This window comes from Anser cygnoides, chromosome 23 (genome assembly GCF_040182565.1).
Source record: "Anser cygnoides isolate HZ-2024a breed goose chromosome 23, Taihu_goose_T2T_genome, whole genome shotgun sequence".
In the NCBI taxonomy this organism is placed as follows: domain Eukaryota; kingdom Metazoa; phylum Chordata; class Aves; order Anseriformes; family Anatidae; genus Anser; species Anser cygnoides.
Genome location: NC_089895.1, coordinates 6,300,132 through 6,312,796, shown reverse-complemented (window position 1 = coordinate 6,312,796; position 12,665 = coordinate 6,300,132). Strand labels below are relative to the sequence as shown.

At 41.3% G+C, this 12,665-nt stretch overlaps 1 protein-coding gene and 1 long non-coding RNA gene across 19 annotated transcripts in view; one reads left to right on the top strand and one right to left on the bottom strand.

Moving 5' to 3' along the window:
* Window positions 1-1,436, bottom strand: part of LOC106044613 (uncharacterized) — a 37,984-nt gene extending 36,548 nt beyond the window's left edge. For 14 of the 18 annotated variants that reach the window (XR_007164715.2, XR_007164716.2, XR_007164714.2 and 11 more), the window contains exon 1: window positions 174-541. This is a non-coding gene — a long non-coding RNA (uncharacterized lncRNA). Of the gene's footprint in view, window positions 1-173; window positions 542-568; window positions 666-1,317 lie in introns of those variants that run through there. The other 4 variants (XR_010826388.1, XR_010826392.1, XR_010826390.1 and 1 more) reach the window with 4 other exon arrangements.
* GNB1 (G protein subunit beta 1) overlaps window positions 746-12,665 on the top strand; it is a 45,326-nt gene continuing 33,406 nt past the window's right edge. Inside the window, exon 1 of the mRNA XM_066982237.1 lies at window positions 746-944. The gene's annotated coding sequence lies outside the window, so the exon portion shown is untranslated. The remainder of the gene's footprint in view (window positions 945-12,665) is intronic.

Here is a 12,665-nt window from a genome sequence, read left to right as displayed (position 1 = left end):
ATAATTATGAAGGTGGAAGCCGACAGAGCTGCCATAATTTTTAAGTCCCTGACAGAAACATGGCGATACAAAGGGGATTTAGTACTTGATAGCAGCTTTTTAAAGCCTCAACCCCCCACCTCCGCCATTACTTGTGCGTAAAGGCCCACAATTCTTATATTTAATATCCTCACACTTCAGTGAAAAAGGTTTATCTGCTCTCCCTCCAAACCCTGCTCTCCCTCCACGCTCTTTTTGACCGTTTAGCGCCACTTTCGGGGCTGTTTTTTTGCTGTTTACGCCGGGCTTCTCACCGCCGAGCTGGCGTCGGGCCTGGGCGCCCCGTGAGGGCGGGAAGCGAAACCCGGGCGGCCCGCGCCCTTTGTCCGCGCTGTGAGGAGGCAGCGCCCGAGGACGGGGCGGAGGAAAGCGGCTCCTCCAGCGCCCTTCCCGGCAGCAAAACCCCTTTTTTTCAGCCTCCACACGCTCCTGAGGGGCTAAGGGAGGAGGACGCTGCCTAAGGGGAACGAAGGAGGCCTTGGGCGCCGTCGGCCTGGGGTTGGGGTTGGGTAGCGGGGCGGCGCCGTACCGGGGGCTGGCTGTGAGGAGGAGCCGAGCCGAGCCGGGGTTTCCCGGCCGGGCAGCACGGGCGGGGCGGCTGGGGGGGGAGGTTAACCGCGCCCAGGCTGCTTGCTTCCCGATGGCTGCGGGGAGCTAAGCGGGGACCGAACGTGCGAGGAGGAGCCGAGAGCCAGCGACACCCCTTTGCCCCCCCCCCCCCTCCGCTGCTCTCCGCTTCCGACTCTACGGCCCGAGCTGCTCGCTGCCTCGGCGGGATCGGCCAGACCCAGCGCGGACGGCTGCCTTCCTCCTCGCCATCCTTCTCCTCCTCCCTTCCCCTCCCCAGGCCGGCGGGGACGCGGGCAGGAGCCGCGGGCGGCCGAAGCGGCCCCGTTAATGAGCAGGTAACCGGCCGCGGGTCGGGCTGGGGCGGGTCGGACCCCAATAAAGCCTTGCCCGGCTTTCTTCAGCCCCCTTCTCCCCCACACGGGGCTCCCCGAGCCCTTCGTCCCCGCCGCAGCCCCACCCTGAGGCCATCTTCCCGCCGCCCCCCCCCCCCCCCTTCCCTCAGCTCTCCCCCTCCATCCCCGGTTCCTTCTTCCTCTGCGTGGCTGCGCCCTTCCACCCCGCTCCCCTCCCCCGTTCTTCCCCATCGCTGCCGCACTTCTCTTTTCCCTCCTTCCTCCCCTTCCTCTGCTTTTCTCAGCCTGCCCTGGTGCCCCCATTTTTCGTCCTCAACCCCCCCCCCCAAAAAAAAAATTTCAGCCCCCTCCTCGCCTCAGCGGGCGGGAAGGGCGGCTCATGGCGGGGCCGCCTCAGCATGGCGGGGGCGCCGAGCTCCCCTTCCCCACCTCGCCCCTGCTCCTGCCTCCCCTAAAAAAGAAGTGTGGTTGTGGCTGGAGGAGGAGGAGAGAAAAAGGTGGGGGTGGGACCCTTTCTCTCTTGGAGGCTTTAAGGCGAAAAGGGAGGGGACGCTGGGTTTTGCGGGGATCCATTTTTAATTGTAATTACGCCGCGGTGGTCTGCGTTAAAGGGGGGAGGTGGGGGGGGCTGTTTTGTTAAAATACAAAAGGTGAGTTTCCAGAGAAATCAAGCCGGCAGAAGGAATGCTTGGAGAAAACACTCGAGAGAAAGCTATGGTGGGGCTGCTGTAATGGTGGAAAGCTGACTGAGAGGAGAGAGGGGCGAGACCGACAGGGTAAGGCTGCCTCCAGCACCCCCTGCACGGCGGGGAGCCCGGGGGTGTTTTCTTCTCCTTAAGATCACAGATGAGGATGCATTTTGCTTCGCATTTATCATTCCCCCATCTATTACGGTGCTGCATATTTTTGTGTGCCCGTAGCAGCGGTAATGGAGGCTGTACAATAGGAAAAAGGAGTTTCCTCCTTGGAAACGTTAAAAATATTATTTTGGTTCCCGATTAACTATCAAAAAGGCTTCAATATTAATTTAAACGTGTATATATATATATTTTACCCATGGAACGGATATCTAAGGGGTAGGATTTTTAATTCCTACACCTTTGTATGAAATGAGAAGATGGAAAATCTTGCATATAAAAGAGACATTTTATTAAAAAAAAAAATAAAAATCTAGTCCGGAAGAAAATCAGAATGATGTAGATGTTATCCTAAGATGTCAATTTATCATTCCTGAAGCTGAGCTGAAATTTTAACGAATGTGATACTTCATTATTCCCTAACAAAGTCATAGGTGGGACTCATTTGAAATTAGGCATCCTTTCTAGGATGCCGAGTGCCACGTTATTATGTATTGTCCCCACAGTAGAAAATAGGAGGAAAGGACTGTGAATGCAAGGTTTTACTGGTTATTGAACAGCTTTTGAGAATTGTTGGCTGAAGTTGGAAGGGGCAATTGAAAATCAGAAAATTAAACATTTCACTGCTGTAAAATATCTGCCCCTAATCGTGAGAGTTATCCCGTATTTTAAGCTGATCTGCTCAGCACAAGGATGTGAATCGAGACAAAATGCTGTCGGCGTGTGTGAAATGCATGCAAGAAAACGGGGAGATCATGTTAAGCTCTAAATTTATTCTACGTGTAAAGTATCAGATTTTTTTTCCCCTCGTGTGCTTTAGGAGGGGAGAAAGAGAAGGGCTGATAATCGTGTAGTTGTTTTGGTGGCCGCAGATTAGCCAGGGTGTGTGTTTGATTTTCTTTTTGCTGTGAATGAATGGATCTCTCTGTGCCTGGGCCCAATAGCTGCAACAAGATGGCGTTTGCAGCAAGGCAGCTCTCATTTTTCAACTCCTCCTCACCACAGCTTTGCCAAACTAGATCTTATTTCATAATTGTATTTAGATTTACTTTCTTGTTCGGTTTGCTTGCTATTTTTTTTTTGGGTGGGGGTAGGAGGAGCATTGGGGAGATTATTGAGAGAGATCGGTGGGTTTTTCTTCATTTTTGTGAGCTTCTCCAGATAGGAACTGGTGGGAGGAGTAACTACTTGTATTGAAATCTTCACATCGGCTGTCACTGGATAAAGGGGTGACACGATTTTTTTTATACCTCGCAGTGCCTGCTTAGTACCATCAAAATGCTCTTTGTTTTTCTGAAGCCTGTTGCTGAAAAACGGCATTTTAAACCTGGAAGACAGGTATTGGGGAGGCTCTGCGAGGGCTGAGCACGGCTGCAGGCTCTCTGCTAGTCAGGTAGCAGGCCCCGCGCAGGCAGGTGCCTTCCTGGGGCACAGAGGAGTCGCCTGGCTGCTGCCCAGTGCTCGCCACGTCTGGCGGCTCTGTAAGCTGCTTCTGACCCGAAATTATTGTCATGCTCCAGGTAATTGTTCTTGTTACGGGGAAGAGCAAGAAAGGGTTTGGGGGTATTAAAAAGGTTCTGCTTCTGCGAGGTATTGTATTTTAAAGGAACAATGGAAAATTCTAAAACAGTTTTTATGTTTGTTTTTTTTTTTAATATATATATATTTTAATGGACTTTCCTGTGGTAACTTTTATGATATTTCACTATAGAGCCAAGCTTCTTAACTTCGGTAGCTTAAATAAAATAGCTTGGTCAATATTTGGTATACTGGACTCAGGCTTAAAATAATATAGTACCCAGTAGGAACAATAAGAAATGATGGTTGTGTCTCCTGTATTCAAATGACCTCGAAGCCCTTGGTAATATCAATCTTTTTAGTAGTGTTTATGTATGACTTCATGTATAATCAGGTGTTTGTTACTTTTCTGTAATAGCCTAGCTGTAGTTCATAAAGAAGGAAGAAGACCCAATTTGCAGTTGAAACTTGTGTGTTTTTCATTTTCATTGGGGGGTGGGGGGAAGCTGAGATTAGCCAAATGTGTTTTGGTCCTGTACAGATCCTATCAAGATCAAATTATTAAACAAGAATACTTGTCCAATAAATGGTTAGTTCAATCTATTAGCACTTTTGATGTTCTGTTAAACTTGAAACTGTAAATTTAAAAAAATTTTTTGGTGCTAGATATTTGGCCTTTCAGTATAGGATCAGAAAGGAGTAGGATGAAGTGGGATCCTGTAGTGAATAAGAGAAATTGTATTTATCCTTGTTAAGTCCTTGTAGCTGTTAGGTCATTTAAATCATTGACAACATGTAAAATTAGAATTACACAATAAATCCTAGCAAGAACAGGTTTTGGATTTTCCTACCTCATGGAAATCTGAAAAAGTTGTGTTTAGACATAGTGAGAATTTCTCTACTTGTGTAAGTAATCAATAAAATTAGTATAATTAGGAAGTATTTAGAACTTTGTGTAGCATCGTTCTTAATATCATTCAAGAACGAATGCTCCACAGCTATTAAAACTTGAAACCAGAGCAATTAAGACTAATCTGCTTAGAATGAGAAAATTCTCCAATTAATGCAATTACTTTGGGGATCCTTTAATTATAGTAGAAATATATATCTGTTGTGTTTTTTAGGGTGCCTTTTCTTGAAATTAAACCAGATGACGTTGGCTGCAGTATGTAATAACTTCCTGGTGCTTTGGAGCCTTCGGTTTGGTTATGTGGGAAACAATCCTGCTGCTTCTTAGGAGCTGTGATTTCTTAATCACGGTGCAAAATGAGCTACCAGTTCATATGGAAGGAGCATTGCTTTTGCAGATCCTTAGTAGGCCTATTGCTGTAGTTTGGAATATTAAGAAAGCTTTGAATTTATTTAGTTTTGTAGTCACCCTGATAGGAGATTGGAGTTCCTTGCTTTCTGTGCAAGCGGCAGTAGATTTGTCTTCTGTATGTCAGGCCTGGCTCATGTTTAGTATCTGAATTGGATTAAATTCTTACTGTCCGTGGATTTTGGCTCTCAGCATTAGTGGATTGGTAATTGATATTCTCAATTTTAATATCCAGTTTTAGCCATATGGCATACCGTATTGTTTCAAGAATTCCACTTAGCGCTAGTTTGCTGCTAGGAAGTCGAAATGAGAAATCACGCGTTCATGTGGTTGAAATATGCTTAGGTGAATCTTCTTTGGAGTCTCTAATACCTGTGTTCATGCCAGTATTTGGGGTATTTATTTTACTGCTGATGTTGGAAAAAACTATCTATAACCTTGACAGTAACTACCTTGTGTTGGTGAAATGTTAAACATTTGATTGAAGATAAAATGGACTATTTTTTAAGGGAGCCTCTTGAATCCTCAAAGTGCAAGCTCAAAACGAAAAGAATACATACTACATTCAAAATGTTTTTTTTCTCCCCACTGGTAATGTTGGAACTTGTATTAACCAAGGTCATGATAAAAAACAAAAATACTCCCAAGTCCCTAAGTTTCTATTTAACATAGAATCTCAATTTATTATTTCTTCACAGGGTGTCTAGTATGCTAGGGATTTGTGTGTGTGGATTTGTTTTTCACCAAACAGAAATGTATGCAGAATCCATAGGTACTTGAGCCAACTGGTAGTTCAGCAGAATGTTAAGAGGTTTTTAAAAGCATTGAGCTGGCTACTAACAGTACCTTTGCTTTAGATGCCAGAATAATCAATGTAAATTACTGTGGAAAGCTTCCTAGTACAAGAACGTTGATGCTCCAGAATAGGTTTTCTAGCAGAATATTGTGTTTTTATTAAGCACTAGAAGACTTTTAAGTAGCAAGGATATGGTTTGGCCTTTGAATAAAATTACACATTCAAATTTGGGGGGGAGGATGACATAAAGGTCAGATATTTTATTGGTCTGCTTTTAACAGCTGGCCTTTTTAAAATGTGTTCTTTACAATTAATATCTTGTAAAACTATTAATGTGTATTAAATGTTTGTGTTAGTAGATTTATTCGTGGCGTAGCATGTTATGATAAGTCTCTTGAAATATAACAAAATATTTCTGCTTATCTGTGAGACTGCAGCTGGAACCCTGAGTGTACTGGGTGGAGGGGGAAATGTTTGCCCTTCCCCATGTATTCCTGGGTGCCCAGGGCTAGTTCTTCCTGAGCCCAGCTAGAGAGAAATGACACGACAGCATCCATGCCTGCTGTCTGGGAGCAGCTGAGACCTCGTGTGGCTACATACGTCTTACAGCATCCCCAGTAACACTGAGCGTAATTGGATGTCTACAAGACAACTTGTAAGTGTAAGCCAAAATGTATTTTGGGGACATCATGGGAGTCTCGGAAGTAGCTCTAAATTCTGCCCAGGGTTTTTATTGCTGGCCTGAATGCTCAGTTGTTTAGGTCTTAAAAATTTTCAAGTTGCAGGAAAAAAGGATACCCCAATAAACGTTCCACATTGCCCTGTTTTCTGAAATTACAGTTCATTGGTGGGGGAATCAATGACACAGAGCACAGGAGTAAGCGTGGGCTTGGGAAAGCAGTTAGGAAGCAAATGTTTCAGTTATTTAGATCTTGCCAGATTTAAGTCCTGTTGAAAACCAGTGCAAGTAACTGTAGCAGGTTTAAAGTAGCGGTGCTTTAGATGTTGCAGGTGTCATCCCAAGACTTGGTTTTGGATTAATGAATAGGTTAGCGTTGTCAGCTGATCCGTGGGAATTATCTGTGTCTGCACTCTTAAGGTAAATGCAAGGTTATTAAAGTATAGCCCTTTTTTTATGGAGGTCGAAATTAATCCCAATATCTCCAACCCAGTGTAGACCTAAAGCATGCATGTAGGTGACTCTTGCAGTGCAGCTGGCATGGGAGACTTGCTTGTGAGCCTGGGTCTGCTTGGCTTGTGGGCAGACAGAATCCGTGTAGGATTGCTGAGATTTCTTACTGACTTGAATATTCAGGTAAACTTGCTCTAAAAATATTTTTCTCCAAATATTTTTAGCTTAAGAATTGTTGAAACAAAGTGTTTTTGCCTGTTGTCACAGAATTAAGAAGAGATGAATTACGGTTGTTTTTGATTTGGTGGGATTGAAGAGCTAAAACTTGATCTGTCTGCCTTGTCGGTTTTGGAATCTAATAATGTATAAATGAAAATGAGTCTGAAGAATTAAAAAAGGTGATCTGAGGGAGCTTAAAGCAGATGATGGGTAAGGTAGTTCTGTAACTGATGGTGGTAAAGACAGGCTAAATCTTCAAATTATTTTCATAGGTAGTAATAAGAACTTGAGTACAAAAAAAATGAGGAAACAAAGGGAAAGAATGAATGAAAATCTATTTGCTGTTATAATAAGAGATGTTGTTTGTTGCTATAAGCGGTTAGTGTGAAACTCCTTCATTAAAAATGTTTTTGATTAATTAGAATTTCAGCCTGCCAAATCAATGCGATTTCTAAAGGTTCTCTGTGTAGAAAAGAAATACCCTTCATAGATTACAAGGATTAATTGAATTCTAGACAGTTAAATACTTTTTTTTTTTCTTGCACGTTCCTGCAGTGGTCTGAGAAACAGGAGGGTTTGCTTAAAACTTCTTGCCAGTTATGTTTATCGTGATGAGAATATCATTTAGCTGTCTTCTTGAAGACTGCAGTAATGCCTGCCAGCTCTCACAAAAAAGAAAATATTAATTATCCATAATTAGATGGATTAGATAATTTTTGTAGCTTTATGTAATGCAGAACTATATTAAAAACTATGTGAAGATTTTTGTCACTATTTACAGCTTTTTTTTTTTACCCTTGCAAAGGGGAAAAAAAAACCACTTAGGTCTGGGAACTCCAGCATACGGTCTTTCAGACTAGTTGTGAATATTTAATCAATTCAGGTCTCAGTGATGATTTTGCTCATCCTTACTCCAAAACCAAACTGTAGCGACTGTAGAAAACAAAATAAGATGTTCTGCAAGGCTCTCTATATGACTTTCAGAAAGGCAAACGCCCACAACGTTGACATTGCTGACAGGAAAGCAATGCCTTGCTTCTGTGGCTTGTTTTTTCTTTTGTTACATTAGGCTTAATTAAACAGCTGGTACCATTTATTGTCTTTGTACAGAAAGAACAATAATTTCTGCTTAAATGATTTCAGGTGAGCTGTTAACTTTGCATTTTTATTTTTATCATCCTATTCTGTCCTTTTTGGCTTATCTTGGGCAAGCTATAAGGAACCATTTTAGAAGTCTGTTCCTTACCACGTGCTTTGTGTTCACCCTGATATTTTAGGACACCAGTCAATAAGTGGAGGTTATCTAAAATTATTTGCAAGACCCTGATGTTATGTGATAAGCTGAATGTTTTTTTTTTTTTGTGACATGTTGAAACAGATTTCCAGTTCTGTCCTGACAGAAGAATTTATAATTGTTCACTTCAAAATTGCAGTTTAACTTCAGAGGAAACTGAAATATAAGTACCTAGTATTAACGGTGTGTGCTTTACCGTAAGGACTTTCTCATTCTTAATGGAACGTATGTGGTAACACAGTATGGTTTACTAGACTTCCTTTGCTGAGGGTTACTGAGCAGGCTGTTAAGCCTACAAATGATTTTGGAGAGATGTAGTCTGCTTGTATCTGTCCAGATGTCAGGCATTGCAAAGTACTACCTGAGGCACTGATGTCCTTTTGTGATGGTGCGTGGGGGAGATGTGGCTTTCATCAGAAACGAGAGGAATTGAACTGCCCTGCTACGTTCTGTTTTAAAATCTGAATACTTTGTATTTTGTCCACCCTTTTGGGCAATTTCATTTAACAGTGTTTTACAGAAACGAGGGATGGGAGGCAGGTCGGAGCTCCAAGACTTAAAAAGGACAGAAGATATCAATGTGCATTTTTTGTTAATTCTGATACATTAAAAGTCGATGCTTAGTTATCTTCAGTAGTGAAATACTAATATTTTCTAGTAAGATCTCAGTGGTGAAAACTAGTGCAGCGAGTCTGTTTCTGCCATAAATGTAATTAGTTCTGTTCCACTTAAGTTCATTTTAATTGCTGAGCTGATACATCTTGGTTAATGCCAAATGATTTGAGGTATATGTTAGATAGCGAACATAGTAGTGCTTTAATCTGAAAAATAAAAAATACATAAACTTAACTTCCAGTGCATAAAACATCATGACTTACAGCTGCATAATACGAAACTCAGTGTTATGTCTTCAGTAAATACACACATGCTCTGCTGAGTACCATTAGTTTGTGTGCTTCAAGGTGCTGAGAAGAAACGTGATTATTATCCTCTGGGATTTCTTCTGTTTTGTTCCCAGCACTGTTTTCTCCAGCTAGCCTAACAAATGTGTTTGGGGGGTGGGGGTGGTGGCAATTTTTTCTGTTTGTCTAGAAAAACAAAGTAGATGTGATAGTCTGCTGAAACCTTTGGTACTCAAAATAAGATCGTGCTGTACTAATTAAAGAACTCTCTTTGTTGGAGCATATGTTTGATATTCCTGTTGCATGTTCTTTGTGAAGTGGTAAAATGCTGAAGATTTAGGCAGATATGCTGCTGTCTAGCAAAGGTGTTGTGTGTACGAAGATCAAGAACAGTTCGCTTGGTGCTTAAAGTAATTTAATTGTGCTTCAGGTTATGAAGTCCTAGATTTTGCTACAAGTTGACAGATCCTATCTGGCCAGTGATTTATAGATCTGTTGAGCCTGAAAACTTGTAGTTGGAATTGCTCTTCTTGCTTCTCAAAACCCAGTAATAACCAGTCTGATTTTGTGGATGAATGGTGCATAAATACATCTTTTTAAGTTACACACTCCATGAACTAATTTTTGAATAGTACATGTTGGAGCCATAGTCTACATGAATTTAAAAATAAGTTAGAAATTATATTAAAATCCTTAAACTGTAACAGTCATTGACTTCTGCTGTGATTGTCTAAAGTAAAGAAAAAATGTCTTCTAGGTATTTGAAATCAAATTGCTGAAGTGCCTGTTTTCTCCTAAAATGGGTACTTCAAGGTTGCTCTGCAGTCTTAGTGAATTTCTTTGTCTTTCTTTGTAGGTTTGACAGTTAACTGATGAACCTCTTGCACAAAGCACAGGTTGACCTTCCACTACTTGAAATTACTGTACATAAATGCGAGTGGTATAGAAAAGCAAGGTGGCATTGACCAATGGCTTTGTTATGAGCTCTCACTTAGTAGGGCAAGAAATGAACTGTTTTGTTATCAAAATAGGATTTCTTTGTAGGTCGTTCTGATATGAGAGAAGCTTTTTCTCCCTTGAAAGCTTAGTGTACAGGAATACAGAGCAAGGATTTAAAATAGTACCAGCAATACTGTACTAAGATCATGCGATGTTTATTAAACTTGTGAATTTCATCCTGTGCCATGCACAGTCATGCTCCTTGCCAAATGAGGGGAAAAAAAATAATGGCACATCTCTGATGTTTTCAGGGAGTCTAAGCAGGGTAGCAAAACTAACTCAATATTAGGGTAATTTGCTTAAGAAATACGTTATCTTTATTGATATTTATCTATTGCATTAATACTTTTGGCTTCTGTTTGTGTAGCTGTTAAGTAGTTTCCTACAGATACAGGTTCTTACCCTAGAAGAATTGGTTGTGGCTTTTAAAACTACCTGCAGTTGATTGCCCTTGTGGCAGGTCTTACTGTAGAACTTAATATGCAATGTTACATGGTTAAAAGACTGCGTGATGCTTCAAGTGAAATGATATAGAACAGGAACATTTAAAAACCTTTGGCTTTGGAAATTATACTTTTTGTTGACTGCTCTGGGAATTGAGCATAACACGTTAAGCTGTATCACTTAGTTAGCAGTGACTACCTGTTTTCCGGATACATACTGTGGAGAATCCAAGACTTCATTCGCTTGGTTCCGATTTCTCAGTCTAAATTATCCTGTAATAGTTTTGTTGTTGTTGCTTTTCCTTATCCTTGCAGTTGTGAGTTAAGCTCCAAAGGGCTCGCTCTGGGGAAGCCAGTTATTGCTGCCCTCTGTCGCAGACGGTGGCACAGACATCTGCTCTTCAGCTGCCTCGCTTCATGATCCAGCCTGTTAAAGAAACCCGGATGGCAAATAGTTCTCGACCATGCACCGTGCTGTAAAACTGATAGTTCAGCTTCTAGTTAATGAGCAGCTCAGCTCTTGCAGAAGATGACGGAACTTAGAAGCAAACAGAGGGGGAAGCTGGAGCTGAGTATGACTACAGCCATGTTGTTCACAAGTCAGTCGTTAATATTCCGTGTAAGGCTACAACAGTCCCCGCTTCTATCTGTAAAGGACCGGGACGATTGGTGCATTGTCTGCTACAGTTGGTGTGTTTTCTTTTTTAAAAACAAGCTCAAAAACACCTTTTCCCTCTCCTTCCTCCCCACAAAAAAACAACAAAAAAACCCACAGTTTTGCACAACGGTAGTGTTCAATGACTCCAAGTAAGCATGAAACAGTGACTGTAAAGTGTGTGTGCAGAGGATCAGGAAATAGGTGCAAAAATGTGAAGGTTACAGGCATTTGTTAAACATGCTTTACTTTCCTCACCTGGCATGTATATTTTTGTCTTCTGATATGTCCGGTTTTCTTTGTCTTATTTAATTCTCACCCTGGCCCATAACCCCAGCGGATTTATTTTTTCTATTACTGTGTTTTCCTCTATATTTTTATCACCTACCCAGATTGATTCTATCTAGAGGAATACAACTGCGACCTAGCCTGATGCCAGTTTTAAGAGGGTTAATGCAGTACTGTGGAACACGGAATGTCCAAGGGTGAAAGCAAGTATTTCCTGTTGTACCTTTGTGCTTTCTCTGGCGGTGCTGTCCCTGGGTTGTACTTGAAGTTTACGTTCCATATCGGCATTAAGCATTGTTGCATTGTCTGTTCCTAAAAACCCGTTCTCAGTCCTACTGGCTTTAAAGTCACCTGCGTTACCCTACTTTTCAGTCCATCAGCCTTGTTTTTCTTGTTGCTGTTCTCCTGTACCTGAACTGGTTTTATATCAACGGTACATATCAAAATACAGCAATTGCTGGGAGAAATCAATGAGCTACTAGGAGGTATAAATCATTGTTATCAAAACTAATGGAACTGCTTGCGCATTGACTAAAGATGGATTATGTTGATTGCAGGGCTAGAGAACAAAGTATTACTCAATCTATTTTGGGTAAAAAGATTATGGAAGTCATGCTATATTTTAATCTCTACTTGAGTATTACTTCATGCATATAGCAGATAAAAGATTTTTTTGTTGGTTTTAAGTATAAATACTTTTATTATCTTCAGACCGGTGCTGGAAAGTGGTTATTTAGTGGTATAGCATACCTTCTTTCTAATAATGCTTTGTTAACCAAGATAAGTGTGCAGTTCAGTCATCTAAATTTTTATTTCAGTGAAATAAATGTATTTATTAATTAGTAATTAGAAGCTTGGTAAGGTCTCTAACAGAGTTGTAAAGAAGAAATATTTTTCTTTTGGTTATGATCTCTGAGGCCATATAGTCTGGGTAGCAGAGGCACAAAGAGAGCAGACAGTTTGTTCAAATGTCTTAACTACCATTTTTTGGTTGAAGCAGGATGTGATAATAGTTATGGTAGTTGTTAGTAGTTACTAAATAGTCTGGTGAAGATTTAATAACTATCTACAAGATGGGGGTACCTTTGGTTTTTTTTGTGTTTCTCATTAAGATCTTAATAGGGTAAAGCTTGTTTATTTTCTCAGAGTTGATCTTGATGAGAGCAGAAGGAAGAATCATGTTAGTGAAGTACTTCTCCAGGATCGGATCCTAACAATGAAAACCATTTTGGGGGGATACTCTTTGGTCTGTATGATAAAGCACAATTTTGACTTGATAGGA